Source organism: Cololabis saira, chromosome 3 (genome assembly GCF_033807715.1).
Source record: "Cololabis saira isolate AMF1-May2022 chromosome 3, fColSai1.1, whole genome shotgun sequence".
In the NCBI taxonomy this organism is placed as follows: Eukaryota; Metazoa; Chordata; class Actinopteri; order Beloniformes; family Belonidae; genus Cololabis; species Cololabis saira.
The window spans coordinates 45,408,216-45,428,887 of NC_084589.1; the positions used below are offsets into that span (position 1 = coordinate 45,408,216).

A 20,672-nucleotide genomic window follows, 5' to 3' on the forward strand; every position below is an offset into this window, starting at 1 on the left:
CCTCCTCCTCTCCGGTCTCCCCTCAGAGCTGCTCAAGGTTGATTTATGGTTTATGGCGTCACCAACGCAGAGCCTACGGCGTAGGTGCGCGTCGCCGCGTACCCTACGCCGTAGGCTCTGCGTCGTTTTAACGCGGGACCCCAATTTAGGCTTATACCTCCTGTTGCAAGCAAGCTTTATAGATGAGGCCCCTGGTTTTTTGGATCCTGCTCAGCAGCACTTTTTGTGAATAAATCACTATTTTTGGAACTCCTGTGTCCTGGTCTCCTGCATCTGGGCCGTATCCACCCCACTTTGTGACAATTAAGTCAAGTCAAGTCAAGTCAACTTTATTTATAAAGCACTTTAAAAACACCAACATGGTCCAAAGTGCTGGACAGGCAAATGGAAGACAAAACACCATAAAACACAAGGCACATAAATAAAACAATCATGATAAGTTAAGTGAATAAAAAGGATAGAATAGAAGATAAAAGAATAAAATAAAGAATAAAAGGATAAAATAAACTCAACTGTCTTGCTAGGTGTTAAAAGCCAAGGAGAAAAGGTGGGTTTTGAGAAGAGATTTAAAAACAGACAGAGAGGAGGCCTGTCTGATATGCTGAGGCAGGTTGTTCCAAGGTTTTGGAGAGGAGCAGTGGTGTAAAGTACTTAAGTAAGATTTTTGAGAATTTGTACTTTTATTGATACTTTCATTTTTCTGTACTTTTACTTTTACTTCGTTACATTTTCAAGGAAAAAAATCGTACTTTTAATCCGCTATATTTAAAATTGGACACGTCGTTACTCGCTACAAATTAAAGAACAGCACAGCGGGGGCTGATTTATGGTTCCGCGTTACACCGGCGCAGAGCTACGGCGTAGGGTACGCGGCGACGCACACCCTACGCCGTAGCCTACGGCGTAAGGTGTGCGTCGATTTAACTCTGAACCATAAGGCGGACGGGAAGGAAGGGGGGCGCGTGAATATACCGAGAAGGAGCCGCAGCTCCCGGGACAGTTGTGCCGCAGAGGCGGGCCGGAAGGCTGGAGGAACCGCTGTCGCGTCGAGTACCGATGAGGACTGAAGCCTGAATTATGGTTCCACGTTAAATCGACGCAGAGCCTCGCCGTAGGGTACGGGCCCTGCGTTGGTGTAACGCGGAACCATAAATCAGCCTTGAGCGGCAGCCGACGCGTGTCCATGCGCACCATTCTTTGATTCCACCCCTTCTAAGGTGGTTTTGGCATTTAAAAGTTCAAAAGTCTCATCCTTTATCAGCTGGGGTTGCTTAATGTTGTCACTGCATACTACAGGCTGGGGGTGGACCTGTCAGCGGGGCCAATGGGGTACAGCAGCAGTGAAAAAATAAAGGCGGGCTGCAGCATTTTGGACCATATGGAGACGGGAGATGGAAGAAGCACTAACGGTAATAAAGGGCGTTGCAGTAGTCCAGCCGAGTGGTGACAAAGCCATGGATTACTATCTCAAGCTGCTGTCTTGAAAGAATGGGCTTTATTTTAGCCAGCTGCCGCAAATGATAAAAACTAGATTTGACAACCGCCCTGATCTGGCTGTCAACCTTGAGAGCTGGATCCACTTTTACCCCTAGATTTGCGATGGTAGGTTTTACATTCTGGGCCAAGGAGCCCAGGGGCCTCATCTATAAAGCTTGCTTGCGCAGAAAAAGCGCTTGAAAGTTGTGGAAGCCGCCATCTACGCAAAGCCTCGGATCTAAAAAGAAAAAAACTAACCGAAAAATCTGCTTAGCTTTACGGCAACTCGGACCCTCCCGTAAGAATTTACTTAAGGCACGGGGAACTGGCGACGCAGGCTGTGAGGTGGTGAAAAGAAGCCAGATTCATGTCATACTCTTAATAATGTCATCACATATCACAACATATATCAGACTTATAATAAAATAGCACTGATCGTGTTCCTCTGTGTTTGAAGCTCAGCGTCAGTCAGGACTCTGCTGCTGCTGCTGCTGCTGCTGCTGCACCCGCCGTGACACGCCGGGAACCTCCTCACACCCACCGCTTTAGGACAGAACAAATGAGGGGCTTCGTAGAGCGTTTAGGGGCTCCACGGAGCCCCTCATTTCTTCCCTAAAGGGACACAGATTTTTTTTATATATATATAATGAGTTTTACGCGCGCGTGAAACCTTTAGGTGCGGGTCTAAGCCTAAATTATGGTTCCGCGTTCAAACGACGCAGAGCCTACTGCGTAGGGTACGGTGACGCGCACCTACACCGTAGGCTCTGCGTTGGTGTGACGCGGAACCATAAATCAGCCCTGAGCAGCTCTGAGGGGAGACGGGAGAGGAGGAGGGGGAGCCGGGGGTGAAGCGGGGCTGCCGAGTCGTTCTCGCATCGTCTTCGCACAGGGTGTGTCGATGATTTGCAATTAATGGCTGATCCTACCGTTAGTTTTTAAACTGTAAAGAGTGGGGGGGGACAAAAACAATGATTTTGAAAAGACGGGGGGCACTCACGGCGTTCTGCGCAGCAACGCTGTGCTGCCACTCGCTGTATTTTATACTATTTATTTTTCTACTTTTACTGTGACCACAAAATAATGTTGTTTTCCTGTCCTCCACCTCATACTCAACATGTCGATCTCAGATCTTAGTGAAATTCAGTGGCACGGTGGCTGGATACTTCTCATTCATCCTGAAGCCAAACAGGCTGCAGGAAGCCACTGCGCATGCTCAGTAGGCTCATCCATATGCATTTATGGTAAAAAGTGGGCGTGTAGAGGGCGGGATATGAGTCGGATTCAGCAGTGCAGCCTTCCAGCTGGGCTGTGATTTATAAAGCGAACATTGCGTGCAAGTGTGCTGCACATTTTTGCGCCCGCCATTTTCGGCTTTTGCGTGTACGTGCACTTTTAGTATGACTCCTACACAGTCCATTTTAAATGAGGCCCCAGATCTGGAAGGGGTGTTCCAGCGGCGCCACCAAAAACCATCACTTCAGTCTTTTTTTCGTTAAAGTTTAAAAAGTTTAGAGACATCCAGGCCTTTATGTCATCAAGACACTTAACTAGGGCAGTAATTGAGTAATTGTCTTTCTTTTTAAGAGGGACATAAATTTGACTGTCATCTGCATAAAAATGATAAAAAATCCCATGCTTCCTAAGTATGGCAATTTGGAGCAAATACAAGGAGAACAAGAGAGGGCCGAGGACCGAGCCCTGCGGAACCCCACATGAGAGAGGAGCGGAGGAGGACACAGAGTCACCAAGGCTGACACAGAAAGTTCGGTCTGCCAAGTATTAATGATAATATCCTATGGTTACTTTTTTCAGACAAAGTTCCGACTTCTTACCTTCCATCTGACAGTTTCGGCGGTTCTCCCGCCTTCCTCAGAGTGGCACGTGATGGGAAGTGACAACTTCCTTATCAGCTGTTTTTACTATGAGAGCGTTGCCAACCTGCCAGGTTTGACTCCTCTTTTGTGAAGTTCCACCCAGGAACATCACGAAAGAGAAAGCAAGAGCCAATAATTCTTTAACGAAAAACAAGGAAATCACCATTTTTCCGGCGGATAAAGGAAGAACCACAGTCATCATGGACACGGAAAAATATGAAAAGCAGATCCAAGACATGCTAAATGACACCAACACCTACGAAATCCTCAAGAAAGACCCAAAAGAAGAAAAGAAAAATAAACTCAAGGTGCTGTTAAAACCACTACTAATGATAATAAAATAAACAAGCAAACATACAACCATCTGATACCCACAGCAAGCATCACACCACGCATATATGGCACGCCAAAAATCCATAAAGCAGGAACACCACTACGCCCAATAGTGGACACTGGACAGTATAGCTTCGGTCACATACAACTTATCAAAAGCAATAGCAGAAATAATAAAACCCATACTAGGACAAACAGAACAACGCTGCAATAACTCAGAAGAACTGGCAAAAGAACTTAAGAACATCAAGGTGGGCCGGGAGGAAATATTCCTATCACATGACGTCCTGTCACTTTTCACCAAAACACCAGTACAAGCAACTTTGGAAATTGTGCAAGACCGACTGCAGAAGGACAAGACACTCAAGAAACGCACCAACTTCACCACCCAGGACATCGCACAGCTACTTCAGTTCATTGCCACATCCACATACTTCACCTTCAGGAATCAAATATACCAACAAAAAGAAGCCTTTGCGATGGGGGACCCAGTGTCAGCCATAATGTGCAGCTTTTTCATGGAGGATTTTGAGGAAAAAGCCATCAAATCAGCACCCGAAGCGCTCAGACCCACGCTGTGGAAAAGGTACGTGGACGACATCCTTGAAAAAAACCCACCTCAACGCAATAGACACAACCGGAAACATAGAATTCACCCATGAGGAAGAGACAGACACCACCATCGCATTCCTGGACATAAAAATACACCACACAGACAGCGGAGATATCAAAATAAAAATCCACAGGAAACCCACCCACACCGATCAATATTTATTAGGACATCAGAACACCCCACAGTTCACAAGATGTCAGTCATCAGAACTTGATGACTGACTTACACGAACGCGCAACAATAATCACAGACCCGGAGGACAGAGCGATGGAGGAGAAACACATCAAACAAGCATTGAAAGCATGTCAATACCCACAATGGGCCATAAACAAAGGAGCAGAACAAGTGAGGAGGTAAGAAACGGAACCAAAAAAGAAGAACAAACGCACCAACAAGACTGAGGACAGAGGAACCGTGACTCTACCGTATATATCAGAGGAATCACGGAAAAAATACAGAGGGCCATGCGAAAATACAACATCAATACACCGGTCAAACCACACACAAAACTCAGACAGTTCTTAGTGCACCCAAAGGTCAAAATAGATCACAACAAAAAATGCAACATAATTGTGAGAATAATCAAAGTTTTTAATTAAGTTGTCATTATGAAAGTAACAGAATCAGGTCAGCTCAGAGAAGCTGACTGCTGGTTGTCACATTCTTATCACATGTTAACAGATAAGGGCAGCCCTTCCTGTGTTCCGTTAAGGGTTTGGGCTATCCTGGGACAACTATCCCATTGTATTTTTAAGGTTTAAGGAGTTTTTGTCAGGGGGGTCGACTGACAGCCGTCTCATTGTCTTCAAAAGTTAGCTAAGGGTTAGTTGACCATCTGATGACAACAAAACCCCCTTGACCATTTGAGGTTTCTTAAAGGAATGTCTGTTGCTCTGCACACCACAAGATAAGTTGCTTATTAACTGAAAAGTCATAGGTGTGACCTCTTTAACCATCATCTGATACCATGTCTGTGACCATCTGTTTTCGTCCATTGTCCATTATCTATACATTGACAGTCTGTTTACCAAATATGGTCATTCCTGTCGTCCTTGCTGAATAAAAGCACCAGCCTGCAGGGAGAATTTGTGAGAAGGCCTGACGAGTTCTAAGAGGAGGGCCGTGTTGCCCTGAAGCTCCTCAGACTTCTCTCCGAAGCTTCTGCAGAAGCGCCTTGAAAATCATTCCACAATCTCTGTGTCTTTCCTAAGTTATTAATTTATGTTGTGATGATTTAGGAACCTAACAATAATATACGAAATACCTTGTCAATCATGTAATAAAACATACATCGGAGAAACAGGAAGAAGTTTCAACACGAGAAGAAAAGAACATCAAAAGGAATGTGAGAAGGAGACTGGGAAAATTCACACAAGAGCAATAAAAGAGAAGGCATTGCAAGAGACCCACAAGTCAGCCATAACAGACCATTGTAAAAGGGAAAATCATATCATGAACTGGGACAAAGCCAGAGTCATCCGCACTGAGGACAAAAGACACCAGTGCTGGATTTTGGAGGCCATAGAAATAAGGAAACAAGGACAACAAACAATGAACAGGGATGAGGGAGCGTACATGCTCTCTCACACATGTACCGGCATCTTGGAGCGGCGGAAGAGCAGTGGGGGGCGTGGCCGACCTGTCAAACCTGGCAGGTTGGCCACGCCCTCATAGTAAAAACAGCTGATAAGGGCGTTGTCACTTCCCATCACGTGACACTCTGAGGAAGGCGGGAGAACCGCCGAAACTGTCAGACGGAAGGTAAGAAGTTGGAACCTTGTCTGAAAAAAGAAACCATAGGATATCTATCTGAAGACATAATGAACACAATACAACAATTAATGATAATGTTGTAGTTCAGCTGATGATTCTTATGAGACCCCAGAGCAACTGCTGTGAAAGGTCAGGAGCTAACGGGGATGTAATAAAACAACCAAACAAACAGTTATAATGGTCAACAGTTGAACTCTTGGTGGATTCTGACCTGAGAGACTCCAGGTGACAGTGTGGACTCTCCAGTCCAGGACACAGCTTCTTCAGTCCTGAATCCTGCAGGTGGTTGTTACTCAGGTCCAGTTCTGTCAGACTGGAGGACTGAGAGCTGAGAACTGAGGACAGATCTGCACAGATGTCCTCTGAGAGGTTACAGACTCTCAACCTGCAAAGGAGATAAAAGAGAAATAATGGGAATATTTAGGAAGGTTTGTGTATAACATTTCATCTAGCCTACAAGACAACTCAAAGTGATTAAAATAAAAACATTTTAAAAAATGACTTAAAAATGTAAGAATTTAAAAGCAGTAATTAAAGACAGAGATATAAGTAGACTCAAAAGGTTTTCAACTTGACTTAAGGCAATAGAGTTTCAGCATTCCTGATGCATTCTGGGAGTTTGTTCCACAGGTGAGGCGCAAAAGCTGAACGTTGACTCATCTTGTTTGGTTTTAACTCTGGGTATAGAAAGTAGGCATTTCGCTGACAACCTGAGGGTTCTGGTTGGTTCATCATGGACCAGGAGATCAGAGATGTATTTTGATCCCAAATCATTCAGAGATTCATAAACCAGCAGCAGGATTTTAACATCTATTCTGGGACAGACAGGAAACCAGTGTAAAGATCTTAGAACTGGAGTTGTATGGTCCACTCTCCTCCACATGTTCTTTAAATGAAACAGGCTAACTTCCCTACTGTCTTAATGTGGCTGTTCAGGTCTGAGTCCAGAACCATTCCCTGATTTCTGGGTTGGCTATTTGTTTTTAACTTCACTACTTGAAGCTGAGTGCTGACGTTTAATATTATTTACTTATGTCATGGCGGTTGAGTGGATGCCTCGCGGACTCCACTCCTTTTGTTCGATGATCAAAACTTTCAGATCAAACTTTTCAAAACATTAGAGTTCCCTTAATGACCTGTTGGTTAGGGGGGGATATCTTTATTGACGACGAAATCCCACGGCAAGCGCAACAGCCGAGATGGATGAGATCAAGAAATCACTGGACGCCCTTACGGGGAAAATCAACGTGATGCAGGATAAAACACTAGTGAATTTGCTGAAAGAGGTGAAAGATCTGGTGAAGGAAGAAGTGAAGAGTCTGAAGAAATTGATAAAGGAAAAAGATGACAAGATTGCTACCCTGGAGCGGAGAGTGGATGACTTGGAGCAATATACACGCAAGGATAATGTGGTGATTAGTGGATTGAAAACCAGACACCGCTCTTACGCACGGGTTGCCAGCGGGGAGTCAGGAGGAGAGGACGCTCCGCTGAACGAGCTGCAGACTCTTGAAGAACAGGTGATTCTTTTCTTACACAGTAAACAAATAGCCATTGAAAAGGAAAGTATATCAGCCTGTCACCTATTGCCAAAGCGAGCCTCTAACAGAGCGGGGCCAACAGAACCAAACATTATCATACGGTTTGCAAATCGGAAACACAAGACGGATCTTCTGAGACAAGGAAGCAAGCTCAAAGGGACAAATGTCTTTATGAACGAGCATCTAACTAAAAAGAACGCAGACATTGCCAGATGTGCGCGTTTATTCAGACGTGCAGCTTGTGAACATGCAAGGCAGGCAACTGCTTGGGGCCCCGAGTTGTTGGGGGGCCCATGAGGGGCCCTGTTGTGAATCCCCTGCTGTGCGGAGTAGACTTCACAGCGAGTTGCTTCATGCAGAGACTGGTGGACTGTTTGCGCATGCGCAGTGTGTTGAATGAAACTATTTTCAATTAGTTCATTAATCTTCTACCGAGCGTTTCTTCATCATCTTTATTCTTTGTTCAACAGTGTGCGTCGGTGATGATGTAAGTTACCTGATAATCTGATATTATTTATATCTCATGTGACGAAAGCTGTTAATATTATTTGAGTAATAAGCCTGTTTGTTTGTTAGCCCGTTCGTTGCTAACGCTTAGCATTCTTACCAAGCCCCATGAAACATGGACAACCAGACCTGTCTCTTGGTTATTTACCATACGTTTATTTCCTTCTTCCATCATTTATTTCATGAAGGCTGTTATGTTAGTGATAGTGTGAAATGCACCGGACTGGTAGCCGACGGGGCAGTCTAAGTTTAGCTCGGTCACGTGACCTGCCTGTTGCGCCGAGCCGTGGCTTCGTTTAGTGGTCCGACATTGACCCCTGCTGGTCATTTATAGTATTACATGTCATTCATGTATATTGTAATTGATGTCATTCTGCTGTCAGCGCCACTGTATGTTGTTTATTATTGTTGTTGTCTATTGCAGACATCACAAACCACACTCAGAAAAGGAGAATAAATTCATCTAAATGAGAGAAGTTGCTGCGTCTTCTCTGACAGGAGGATTAGGCCAGTATACACACAGCCAGTGTATCATCACCGAAGCTGTTCCGTAACAAGTGGTCCTTCGAGCCGGATCTGTGTGTATAACTGCGCCATGGCAACTTCAGGAAACTATGCAGATGAAGAACCTACAGTTGGGTCCCGCCCAAGTCGGTCACACCAACTCCCCAGGCACCTACATGACTTTGTCGTTGATAACCCGGGCTATCCACATAGACGGGATACAACACACCAAATAATAGAAGCGCACCGGGAAGGACCTCCAGACCATACTGTCCTCCCTGGGTCAGAAGATTTGAGACTGGAAGGGATGGAAGCCCGCATGAAAGACATGATTAGGCAGATGAAGCAGCTACAGTCTTCCATGGACAGTGTTAAAGGTAAAGCTCACCCTCAGCAGCCTCTATCCAACTTATCATATCCTCTCCGGAGCTCGAGCCTTCCTTATATTTATCACAGCGAAGTGATAGGACCCAGAGCACCCCCCTTTATGGATAATCAGATGAGTTGGAGATCAGCTGATGGAGAATATTGTCGGCTCTTCGACAACAGTGAGCCTCACCCACCTACAACACAGCCCATACAGCAGGGAGAACTCAGCTCAACAACTCAGGCCCCCAGAGCTCCACAGCCATCCGTCCAGGTAGCAGCGCAACCGCTAGATCTCAGTGAGTCTGCTCATCATTCAGCTACCCTAACTGGACCTGTGCCAGAGTCTCCACGGCTGCCTGCAGTTCAGTCTGCTCACCACACCCCAGTTGCCCAGCGACCATATTCACCTGTCCAACATGTAGGTCAAGATATCCAGCTAGGGCACCAACCAGCTCAACTGGCAGCACCAACAGCATTTCTGCTACATCAGCCAGCACCTGCGCCTGCCCTGTATACATCTCAGCAAGCCCAGCTTCCACCTCCACCATCTCCAGGCACGTCACAGCCCTTCCCCACAACTGCACAACATCAGAGTTATCCTCAATATGTCCAGCATCAGACTACTCCTCAACCTGGACTATCGCTAGGATTTCAACCTGATTCATCAAACCAACAAGGGATAAGACCAAACTCTCGTTCTGTTCCTCCTTATCAGTCACCTACTTATCCAGGAGCAGCCTATCCACATCCACAGACTGTATATCCCTCTGTATCTCAACCACAGCCATACCAGTCTGGTCTTCAGTCAGCTGCACAATACCCACAGCTTACACCCATGGTTGCCCCACCTACAGCACCAGGATATATCTCTTCTTATAACAATCCTGCAACACTCACCATGACAGAAATGGCTATTGCTGCGTCGTATGGCATTCCGAAGCCCAAGCTGCCTCTCTTCAGTTCTGGACGGGAGAGTGATTTCATCATGTTGAAAAGGGGACTAGATAGTTTACTTGGTCCACACAGACACTTAACTGAGGACTATAAATACCAAGTATTACTTGATCATCTCAAACTGCCTAGCGCCTATCAAATGGCAAAGAGATACATACATGACCCCACACCATATACTACTGCAATGGATGCTCTGCAGCAACGATATGGGCAGCCAAGACAGCTGGTTCAGGGAGAATTAAAGACTATATTGAACTCTCCTCCCGTGAAACCTGGTGACACAAAGGCTTTCGAAGATTTCTCCTCAGCTGTAAACACACTGGTGGGGATGCTAAGTCGCATGGACGGTCCCGCTCAGTCTGAGCTGCGGTGCGGCTCCCACGTAGACACCCTCCTCGGTAAACTGCCAGGTAACTACAGGGATAGTTTTGCTGAATTCTGTATTAAAAGGAGGATCATCTGCAGTGGGAGCGACCAGACATACACCTTACCTGACCTCCCTGAATGGCTGGATATGAAAGTTCAGGTGTTCCAGGTGTCTCGACGTGCAGCGGAATCCAACCCAGCTGAATCCAGTCGTATTGCACAGAGAGAGAATAAAGCAGGTAGATCACAGTGGGTCAAACCAGCCTCTGTTTACTTCAGCAGCGACTCCACAACAGTCAAGCATCAGCAGACCTCTCTGCAGCAACAACGGACCAACCTCCAGCCAGGCGCAAAGAAAGATCAGCCCACGGTTAAAGGGAGGGAGCGCTTTAAGCCCTATTGTCCCTATTGCAGGACTACCCAGGATCATTACCTCAACGGCTGCCCTGAGTTTGAAAGAATGACAACTGAGGAGAAAGCCGCCTGGATTAAAGACAAAGGAAAATGTTGGAGATGTGGGCGTGGCCACTCACCCGAGAGCTGCACCCTGAAGAAACTCTGCTCCATGTGTAACAAACAACACTTGCCGATACTCCATGAAGTTGTGGCCCAAGACCCGCAGCTAAACATTCTCACGGTCAGTACCCCGACTAATGCAGTGTATCTGGATCATGCTAGCCATTCAGGGCGTGTCATGTTAAAGGTGGTACCAGTGCTGCTCCGCTATGGCAAGAGAACGTTAAACACATATGCAGTTCTAGATGACGGATCTGAGCGCACTGTGATTTTGACTGCTGCGGTCAAACACTTGGGGTTATGCGGAGAAGTAGAGTCACTCAAACTAAAGACCATTAGACAGGATGTGCTGAAGCTCGAGGGAATGGCAGTGTCATTTGAGGTATCTGCTAATACACAGCCACGCACCTATCACTCCATCAGCCAAGCTTTCACTGCGACTGAACTCCAACTGGCTACGCAGTCATGTCCAGGAGACAAGCTGGCGAGGAAATACAACCACCTGAAAGGAGTCCCCCTACACACATTCACTAAGGTGCAGCCAACGCTACTGATTGGATCTGATCACCCTCATTTAATAACTCCGATCCATCCAGTACGTGCAGGACCTATAGGAGCACCAGTAGCAGCCTGCACCCGACTTGGCTGGGCAGTGCAGGGACCCACCAACTTTCTTCAACATCCAGCAGGTGAGAGTTCCTTCCTTCACCTGTCAGTTGATACACCTTGTTCTGATCTACACAGAGATGTTCAGCGGTTGTGGCAGCTTGACATTTTGCCATATAAAAGCGAAAGGGAGGTGACACGATCCAAACAAGACCAAGCAGCCCTCAACATGCTTGATGAGAAGAGCACCACTGTAATAGTAGACGGTATCTTAAGATACGCAACGCCCCTCATTCGGAAGACGAAAGGTGCTCTGCCTTACGCATCACCTGCCGCTGTGATGCCCCTCCTCTGCTCTACAGAGCGCCGTCTGTCCACCAATCCTGAGCTTACTAAAGTTTACAACCAGGAAATACACAAGCTGGTGGATGCGGGGTATGCTGAGCGAATTACCAGTGAGGAGGCCAGTCGTTCTGCTGAATCCTGGTACATCCCACATCATCTAGTACATCACAACGGAAAGGCAAGAGTGGTGTTCAATTGCTCCTTTCGTTTCCAGCAGAGTGCCCTGAATGATGACCTGTTACCAGGGCCTTCTCTCGGACCGTCGCTACTGGGTGTTCTTCTCCGGTTTCGAGAGCATGTGGTCGCTATGAGCGGAGATATAAAGGCTATGTTCCACCAGATCAGACTCCTCCCTGAGGACCGCCCACTTCTCTGCTTCCTCTGGCGGGACATGAACAGAGACAGATCACCTGACATTTACGAATGGCGAGTCCTGCCATTTGGTGCAGTTTGCAGTCCATGTTGTGCCATATATGCTGTGCAACGCCATGTTCGTGATCACCAGAGGGGGAATGAAGACCTGCTAGACACGGTAATTACCTCATTCTATGTGGATAACTGTCTGAAATCGTTCCGCTCATCACAGCAGGCAAAGGATCTTCTCGATCGCCTAAGAGCCCTCCTAGCTAAAGGTGGATTTGAGATAAGGCAGTGGGCATCTAACAGGACAGAGGTAATTTCTCACCTCCCAACTGAGGCGCGATCGACGACATCTGAACTGTGGCTAACAGCTGAAGGAGCTGAACCAAAGGAGTCCACTCTTGGCTTGGTTTGGCATTGTATGACAGACACACTGGGTTATAAATGTCAGCCTGTGTCACCGACACAGCCCACCATGCGGAACGTGTATAGGGTGCTCGCCTCTCAATACGACCCGCTCGGATATATAATCCCCTTCACTACCCGAGCCAAAGTCTTGGTCCAGGCCCTGTGGGCTACAGAAAGACAGTGGGACGAGCCCATCGCAGACGAACTACTTCCGGTGTGGCAGGCATGGGAAAGTGAGCTCCCTCAGTTGCAGAACATAGTTCTTCCCCGTTGTTATGTCCCAGAAGCCAGTGACAACGATTTGTCAGTGAGGCAGATTCACATCTTTTGTGATGCCTCGGAGAAAGCATACGGCTCAGTTGCCTACCTACGAGTGGAGGATTCAAAGGGACGTATCACCGTGTCATTTCTTTTAGCTAGGTCGCGGGTCGCACCCAAACGACAACAGACAATGCCCCGCCTGGAATTATGTGCTGCACTTACAGGAGCCCAGCTGGCCAAAGTGTTACACACTGAACTGACTTTGTCCATCCAATCTGTTGTGCTGTGGTCTGACTCAACAACCGTGCTGAGCTGGATACAGTCAGAGTCCAACCAGTACAAAGTATTCGTTGGTACAAGAGTCACCGAAATACTGGATCTTACCAGTCCCAGATCATGGAGATACATCAACACAGACTTGAACCCCGCAGATGACCTCACTCGTGGGAAGACTCTCCTCGAATTGTCCCAGCCAAACCGTTGGGGTCAAGGACCTTCGTTCCTGTACCAGTCTTCAGATCATTGGCCAGTGAACCCCTCAGTGTACGTAGAGGAATCTGATGAGTTAAGAGCTCAAGCCTTCTGTGGTCACATCTCTATTGCTGGAAGTGACAAGCCTGATGCTGCTAAATACAATACATGGACTGAACTACTGGAAGCCACATATCAGACCCTTCATGGGGCGGCTGCTCCAGCTATGTCTGCTGCCGACCGTATTGAGATGGAGACTACTCTGCTGAGAAGGATACAATCCGAGAGCTTCCCAGAAGAACTAAAGGCTCTTAAACAGGGCAAACCAGTCCGTTCAGGCAGCCGTTTAAGTACTCTCAGCCCTGAATACGATCAACTATTAGGCCTCATTCGAGTTGGTGGTCGACTACGCAAAGCAGAGAGTCTGATCGCGGATAACCTTCACCCTGTTGTCATCAGCCCTGATCATCCGATCACACAACTCTTAGTGAAGGATTATGACAACCGTCTGCATCACGCCGGTCCTGAGAGAGTCTTTGCCGAGATCCGGAGGAATTACTGGATCCCACGTGGTCGACAAGTAATTAAGAAACACCAGAAACACTGTCCAGAATGCTGTTCGTGGCGGAGCACCCCTGTGACACCAAAGATGGCCGACCTGCCTGCTGCACGGCTCCGGATCAACAAACCCCCATTCTGGTCTACTGGGGTCGATTGTTTCGGGCCTTATACAGTGAAAATCGGAAGACGAAACGAGAAACGGTGGGGCGTTATATTTAAATGTCTTACCTCAAGATGTGTCCATCTTGGTCTTCTGCCACACATGGACACAGACTCATTCTTACTGGCCTTGCGCCGATTTATCTCAAGACGAGGCAAACCCTACGAGATCTTATGTGACCGAGGCACCAACTTCCGGGGAGGACAGCGAGAGCTCAGAGAATCACTGGAAGGTCTTAATCCATCACTGAAGCAACAATTGGCTGGCCAAAGCATCGCATTCAAATTCAATCCTCCTCTTTCACCCCATTTCGGTGGCGCTTGGGAGAGGGAGGTGAGGTCAGTTAAGGCCTCCCTCCAAGTTGTGCTACGAGATCAAGTCGTATCAGAGGAGGTGTTGTCAACTGTCCTCGTTGAGGTAGAGGGTATACTTAACTCAAAGCCTCTGGGATACACCTCTTCTGACCTGGCCGATCCCGATCCTGTAACACCTAACTTGCTGCTGATGGGGCGGCCTGACGCATCGCTTCCCCAAGCTGTATATGGTTCCAGTGAACTTCTAGGCCGCCGCCATTGGAGACATAGTCAGGTCCTGGCAGACCGGTTCTGGAGTCAATTCACCCGCCAGTACCTTCCCGATCTTCAGCGCCGCCAGAAGTGGAGGACACCTACTATTGACCTCACTGAAGACCAGGTAGTTATGATAGTGGATCCCCAGCTTCCTAGAGCACTCTGGCCCATAGGAAAGGTCATCAAAGTTCACCCCAGTGATGATGGGACAGTTCGTTCAGTGGATGTCAACATCAAGGGGGCAATCTACACTCGTCCAGTTACCAAACTGGTACCTCTTCCCAAGATGCCCGAGCACAACGTGGACTCCAAGAACTCTTAACAACAGCAGGGACTTTTGCTTCTTCTACACATTCAGGCCTGAATGTGGGGGCGGCTGTTGTGAATCCCCTGCTGTGCGGAGTAGACTTCACAGCGAGTTGCTTCATGCAGAGACTGGTGGACTGTTTGCGCATGCGCAGTGTGTTGAATGAAACTATTTTCAATTAGTTCATTAATCTTCTACCGAGCGTTTCTTCATCATCTTTATTCTTTGTTCAACAGTGTGCGTCGGTGATGATGTAAGTTACCTGATAATCTGATATTATTTATATCTCATGTGACGAAAGCTGTTAATATTATTTGAGTAATAAGCCTGTTTGTTTGTTAGCCCGTTCGTTGCTAACGCTTAGCATTCTTACCGAGCCCCATGAAACATGGACAACCAGACCTGTCTCTTGGTTATTTACCATACGTTTATTTCCTTCTTCCATCATTTATTTCATGAAGGCTGTTATGTTAGTGATAGTGTGAAATGCACCGGACTGGTAGCCGACGGGGCAGTCTAAGTTTAGCTCGGTCACGTGACCTGCCTGTTGCGCCGAGCCGTGGCTTCGTTTAGTGGTCCGACATTGACCCCTGCTGGTCATTTATAGTATTACATGTCATTCATGTATATTGTAATTGATGTCATTCTGCTGTCAGCGCCACTGTATGTTGTTTATTATTGTTGTTGTCTATTGCAGACATCACAAACCACACTCAGAAAAGGAGAATAAATTCATCTAAATGAGAGAAGTTGCTGCGTCTTCTCTGACAGGAGGATTAGGCCAGTATACACACAGCCAGCGTATCATCACCGAAGCTGTTCCGTAACAGGCCCCCCCAAAAAAAAAAAAAACTTTTTTTTTTTTTTTTTTATTACTATAAACAAATGTGTTTCCTGTCAGGGGTATTGAGGAATAAAAAAGTATTGAAGGCTGTTTTTACTCTACAGATCTCAAAATGTGGTAACCGCAAACAGACATGGGGCATTTATCAATGACATCTCAGTAGCCAGTCGAAAACCTCCCTTAAGGGGCCCCATGACGTCATTCCCCTGATCGCGGCCATCCACCTGTACGCAGTTTAAAAAAAAAAAAAACTATCCACAGTGTCGTGTGCACAGCATTTAACGTTAATTGGAAGTTTTAAATGGCGCCCATTCGGCTCAGCCGAAGCTAAAGAAAAATGAAGAGGAGTAATTATCCGTCCGGCAGTGAAAAGAGGAAGAAAAAAAAGGAGGATGAAGAAAGAAGAAAGCAAGACAGTGGTAAGTGGAGCAGATAACTACCGTTAAACAGCAAAACTAGCGTCAGACCAGTGTTAAGTTTATTGACGTTTTTGGTTAGTAGAGCAGAGTAGAGAGAGTGATTAATTACCATGTAAACGGAATATTCAGAATGTTTCAGTAACCGGAATATTAGCAATAACCCTAATTTTGACTGCATGTAAACGTAGTCAATAACGATGCCATGCCCACACAGAGAACATTTAATAATCACTCTTATCTCTCTCCTCAGGATCCTTATTAAAGTTTCTAAGAGGGGCAAAACAAAGGGATGCTAATAAGCAACCTCTAGAGGAGGAGGACAATGAAAACTGTAAGTTCAGCATTCCACTTAAATTGATAACATATGTCATAAAACATATGTTGTAAGGATTCTTTATGACAATATACTATGTTTTTCTATTTTTTTTTTTTTTTTATTTCCCTGTCAGTTCCATCAACATCCACATCCAGTGGGATACTGGCCCCTCCACCTCCTGTGCCAAGTGCCAATACTGCTAACTGTGAGTTCAATCAATTGTACTTAAATTGATAACATATGCTATACCCTTCAAATATTATATATATATATATATATATATATATATATATATATATATATATATATATATATATATATATATATATATATATATATATATATATATATATATATATATTAGTATACAGAACTGTCTCAGAAAATTAGAATATTATGATAAAGGTCTTTATTTTCTGTAATGCAATTAAAAAAAACACAAATGTCATACATTCTGGATTCATTACAAATCAACTGAAATATTTCAAGCCTTTTATTATTTTAATATTGCTGATTATGGCTTACAGTTTAAGATTAAGATTCCCAGAATATTCTAATTTTTTGAGATAGGATATTTGAGTTTTCTTAAGCTGTAAGCCATGATCAGCAATATTAAAATAATAATAGGCTTGCAATATTTCAGTTGATTGGTAATAAATCCAGAATGTATGAAATTTTTGCATTACAGAAAATAAAGGACTTTATCACAATATTCAAATTTTCTGAGACAGTCGTATGTATGTATGTATGTATGTATGTATGTATGTATGTATGTATGTATGTATGTATGTATGTATGTATGTATGTATGTATGTATGTATGTATGTATATATATATATATATATATATATACATATAGACATATAGACATATATATATATATATATATATATATATATATATATATATATATATATATATATATATATATATATATATATATATATATATATATACACTCTTTGTGTGTTTTTGTCATGTCAGCAAAACTAGCGTCAGACCAGTGTTAAGTTTATTGACGTTTTTGGTTAGTAGAGCAGAGTAGAGAGAGTGATTAATTACCATGTAAACGGAATATTCAGAATGTTTCAGTAACCGGAATATTAGCAATAACCCTAATTTTGACTGCATGTAAACGTAGTCAATAACGATGCCATGCCCACACAGAGAACATTTAATAATCACTCTTATCTCTCTCCTCAGGATCCTTATTAAAGTTTCTAAGAGGGGCAAAACAAAGGGATGCTAATAAGCAACCTCTAGAGGAGGAGGACAATGAAAACTGTAAGTTCAGCATTCCACTTAAATTGATAACATATGTCATAAAACATATGTTGTAAGGATTCTTTATGACAATATACTATGTTTTTCTATTTTTTTTTTTTTTTAATTTCCCTGTCAGTTCCATCAACATCCACATCCAGTGGGATACTGGCCCCTCCACCTCCTGTGCCAAGTGCCAATACTGCTAACTGTGAGTTCAATCAATTGTACTTAAATTGATAACATATGCTATACCCTTCAAATATTATATATATATATATATATATATATATATATATATATATATATATATATATATATATATATATATATATATATATATATATATATATATATATATATATATATATATATATATATTAGTATACAGAACTGTCTCAGAAAATTAGAATATTATGATAAAGGTCTTTATTTTCTGTAATGCAATTAAAAAAAACACAAATGTCATACATTCTGGATTCATTACAAATCAACTGAAATATTTCAAGCCTTTTATTATTTTAATATTGCTGATTATGGCTTACAGTTTAAGATTAAGATTCCCAGAATATTCTAATTTTTTGAGATAGGATATTTGAGTTTTCTTAAGCTGTAAGCCATGATCAGCAATATTAAAATAATAATAGGCTTGCAATATTTCAGTTGATTGGTAATAAATCCAGAATGTATGAAATTTTTGCATTACAGAAAATAAAGGACTTTATCACAATATTCAAATTTTCTGAGACAGTCGTATGTATGTATGTATGTATGTATGTATGTATGTATGTATGTATGTATGTATGTATGTATGTATGTATGTATGTATGTATGTATGTATGTATGTATGTATGTATGTATGTATGTATGTATGTATGTATGTATGTATGTATATATATATATATATATATATATATATATATATATATATATATATATATATACATATAGACATATAGACATATATATATATATATATATATATATATATATATATATATATATATATATATATATATATATATATATATATATATATATATATATACACTCTTTGTGTGTTTTTGTCATGTCAGCAAAACTAGCGTCAGACCAGTGTTAAGTTTATTGACGTTTTTGGTTAGTAGAGCAGAGTAGAGAGAGTGATTAATTACCATGTAAACGGAATATTCAGAATGTTTCAGTAACCGGAATATTAGCAATAACCCTAATTTTGACTGCATGTAAACGTAGTCAATAACGATGCCATGCCCACACAGAGAACATTTAATAATCACTCTTATCTCTCTCCTCAGGATCCTTATTAAAGTTTCTAAGAGGGGCAAAACAAAGGGATGCTAATAAGCAACCTCTAGAGGAGGAGGACAATGAAAACTGTAAGTTCAGCATTCCACTTAAATTGATAACATATGTCATAAAACATATGTTGTAAGGATTCTTTATGACAATATACTATGTTTTTCTATTTTTTTTTTTTTTTAATTTCCCTGTCAGTTCCATCAACATCCACATCCAGTGGGATACTGGCCCCTCCACCTCCTGTGCCAAGTGCCAATACTGCTAACTGTGAGTTCAATCAATTGTACTTAAATTGATAACATATGCTATACCCTTCAAATATTATATATATATATATATATATATATATATATATATATATATATATATATATATATATATATATATATTAGTATACAGAACTGTCTCAGAAAATTAGAATATTATGATAAAGGTCTTTATTTTCTGTAATGCAATTAAAAAAAACACAAATGTCATACATTCTGGATTTATTACAAATCAACTGAAATATTTCAAGCCTTTTATTATTTTAATATTGCTGATTATGGCTTACAGTTTAAGATTAAGATTCCCAGAATATTCTAATTTTTTGAGATAGGATATTTGAGTTTTCTTAAGCTGTAAGCCATGATCAGCAATATTAAAATAATAATAGGCTTGCAATATTTCAGTTGATTGGTAATAAATCCAGAATGTATGAAATTTTTGCATTACAGAAAATAAAGGACTTTATCACAATATTCAAATTTTCTGAGACAGTCGTATGTATGTATGTATGTATGTATGTATGTATGTATGTATGTATGTATGTATGTATGTATGTATGTATGTATGTATGTATGTATGTATATATATATATATATATATATATATATATATATATATATATATATATATATATATATATATATATATATATATATATATATATATATATATATATATATATATATTTATATACACTCTTTGTGTGTTTTTGTCATGTCAGTTCCATCAACATCCACCTCCAGTGGGACACTGGCCCCTCCACCTCCTGCCTCTCATGAACAGGACACACAACCAACGCCACCTCTGAGTACCTGTGAGTTCAATAAATTTCCCTTTAATTGATAACAAATGTCATGCCCTTCAAATATTATTTATGTAAACATTTACCCATTTTTTTGCCTGTTGTGTTTTTTATTGTCATAGCTCTGTCAACGTCCACCTCCAGTGGGATACTGGCCCCTCTACCTCCTGCATATCCTGAGCTGGAAGATGCACCAGAAACCGAACAAGTGCCCTTTCCAGATACTGATAACTGTGAGTTCAAAACATTTTACTTAAATGTATAATATGCAATACCCTTTAAATAGTTTTTTATGACAACATACGTTTTGTTCTTTTGTCATGTCAGTTCCCTCAACATCCACCTCCAGTGGGACACTGGCCCCTCCACCTCCTGCCTCTCATGAACAGGACACACAACCAACGCCACCTCTGAGTACCTGTGAGACAGCAACACCTGCTCCAGATGAAGATGTTACTAGTAAAAAAGGTTTGATGTCAAATGACCCTGCACAATGGCCATGTGTCCTAGGCCGGAATGAACTGTGCTCAATAGTGACAAGAGGGCCTGTACAGATTAAAGATATAGTTTTCCCCCAGAACTCAG

General features: G+C 42.9%; 1 pseudogene; it reads right to left on the reverse strand.

Annotated features, from left to right (window-relative positions):
* Positions 1–20,672, reverse strand: part of LOC133440397 (NACHT, LRR and PYD domains-containing protein 12-like) — a 49,478-nt pseudogene that overhangs the window by 17,581 nt on the left and 11,225 nt on the right.